This window comes from Sinocyclocheilus anshuiensis, unplaced genomic scaffold, assembly GCF_001515605.1.
Source record: "Sinocyclocheilus anshuiensis isolate Anshui unplaced genomic scaffold, SAMN03320099.WGS_v1.1 scaffold2335, whole genome shotgun sequence".
Lineage (NCBI taxonomy): Eukaryota > Metazoa > Chordata > Actinopteri > Cypriniformes > Cyprinidae > Sinocyclocheilus > Sinocyclocheilus anshuiensis.
In genome coordinates, this window is record NW_015536619.1 from 97,334 (window position 1) to 100,092 (window position 2,759).

Consider the following 2,759-nt stretch of genomic DNA (forward strand, 5'->3'; position numbering starts at 1 on the left):
CTTAGGGCGGATGTTGCATAAACTAACCTGGACTGTAGCCTAGGGGCCACACGATCAGCGGCAGTACGTCGCAAGGGCTGTGCCAAGTGTCATTTATGTCTAATTTTTATTACTGTTTTTCCACATATTTTGCCCTTCTAAAGACTAAAATAGTCATAGCTGATAGACAGTATAAGGCTCTGTGTATAAGAATGAGTAAAGCTGTTTGTTGTTAGGATGACAAAAAGTTTTAAAAGTTATATTCTACAGATCTAGTCGTGTTTTTTTGTGATAACGGAGATGGAAAGGAGTAGGCCTATTTTTTTATCTTTCAGTGATAGTTTCCAGATGTGGTTTCTTTTGTTGAAACCAAGTGTTTTGGAACCATCAGGGATCATCAGTGGCTGACACCGTGTCTACACCGGATGCGAGCGGCGCGGTGCGACTAAATATATAATTTAACCCATTATAATCAGTGATGCTGTCTACACTTGATGTGGCACGACACGACAAATCCCCGACAGTAAACTGGTGCCTTGTTCTATTTATGACGTGCTGACACAAAGTTCAAATGATTTTCAACAGTCGCTTTGTCGCGTCCAGTGTGGACAGACTTTAGCTGTTGCGACACAACAATTGTGTAGCCAATTTGTGTACACGGTGCGAGTCAAGATATATATATTTTTTTTTTTTTGGTAACAACAGATAAACCTTCCCTATAATAATTACAAAGGCAGCTGATGCAAGACTCTGCAATCTTTTTTGACGTCAAAAGTTTGATGACCACTTGCAATGACTCATACATACCAAACTGATAACAACAGGCAAGCTGAACAGCCAGTCAAAGCTGAATCACGCTCAGTAAGTCAGCCAAGTTGTCACCCTCAGTCCTCGTGCAAACCATGCAGAACACAAAAACTAGGCTGACTAGGCTCAGCATAAGCCGATGGCTTTGACCGATGTCCAAATGATGGCTTGGTATATATAATTACATTATCTGATTTGATTAGGCTATCTGATTATTACATCATCTAATTTACATTATCTGAACAGTTCACAAACATCTGTTAATCTACTGCATAAACAGATTTTCTTTCAGTAAAACCACAAAGTCTTTTATCAAAACATGATCTGCCCTTTTCCAGTAAAGAAATCTAGAAACTGTTCACTCCCACTGAGATTAATTTCAGTGCTTCTTAAGTGAAAAAGGGTCTCCATGGCTCAGGAACAGGGCTTAGGGCGGATGTTGCATAAACTAACCTGGACTGTAGCCTAGGGGCCACACGATCAGCGGCAGTACGTCGCAAGGGCTGTGCCAAGTGTCATTTATGTCTAATTTTTATTACTGTTTTTCCACATATTTTGCCCTTCTAAAGACTAAAATAGTCATAGCTGATAGACAGTATAAGGCTCTGTGTATAAGAATGAGTAAAGCTGTTTGTTGTTAGGATGACAAAAAGTTTTAAAAGTTACACTTTTAGGCTGGTCTGCCTCGTGATCCAACAGCGCTCGTCAATGTCAAAATGATCGAGATGGCCAATCAAATCAAAGAAGGCAGGTCTTACTGTCACTGTGACAACGCAACGAGAGTTTGTGGAAAGATTTAAGTAGTACTGTATTAGAAAACTGTTTTACGATATAAATGTTCAGCGACCGACAGTAATAGACTATCTAGTGATGCAAACTACTCAACTTTTTATGAAATTTCGCCGTTTTGAATTGAAAAAATGCGATCATGATTCATGTAAATCATAGCCTAAATGAACGTGACAAGAGACATTTGCGTTTTCGACTATTAGACATACGAATAAGAGTGAATGTGCACATTTTAAAATAAAATATTATTTTCAAATAGTGTAAATTGATTACTACTTCATATATAACTACAAACTTAGAACTTATTTTAGCATTCTTATTTACTTATTCCCTTAAATCACTTTTAATCATTTAATTATTTAATTGCTTTATTATTATTATTATTATTATGCAGTAGATCTTACAATTCTTATGAGCGTGTGCGTGACCGTCACAAAATCGCAGAGGGCCTCGCACGTCAACTTTGCACAGGGCCGCGCACCCCCCTTGCGACGGCCCTGATCAGAGGTACTGTTGCCTCACTGCCTTATTCGCTGCCTGTTCTTTTCTGTAAATTTGACAATGCTCAACACCACTGGATCAGAGCCCTGTCAATGATTTGGCAATGTAATTTTTTATTATTTTTTTGCCAATAAAGCAACTTAAACCTCAATTTGTAAATTGCTGATCGTTTTGCGATGCAGGATTTTTCAAAAAAGGAGGCGAGACCACAGACCAGAGCTCTGTTCATGGTATGCAAACACTCAGTTGTACTGAAATATAGTTACACTGAGTCAATATTCAAATTACTTTTGTGATCAAGCTATAGCTAACAAAATGCTTTGTCTGTGTCCAGATTTGACTGTAATAATAATGTATATAAAGTAATAATGTAAAATTGACACCTCAAATGAATTTAACAATTTAAAAAATAATCATAATAAAAAAATCAATCATTTAAAAAAATTACGAGGGAATACACACCAAAAATGATATATTTAAATATCATTTTAAATAATATTTATATATTTAAATAGCCATTTAGCAGTTATACCATGGTATTATTATCATCAGTGTTGGGGAAAGTTACTTTTAAAAGTAATGCATTACAATTTTGCATTACTCCATAAAAAAGTAACTAATTACGTTACTTAGTTACTTTTTATGGAAAGTAATGCGTTATATTACTTTTGCGTTACTTTCGC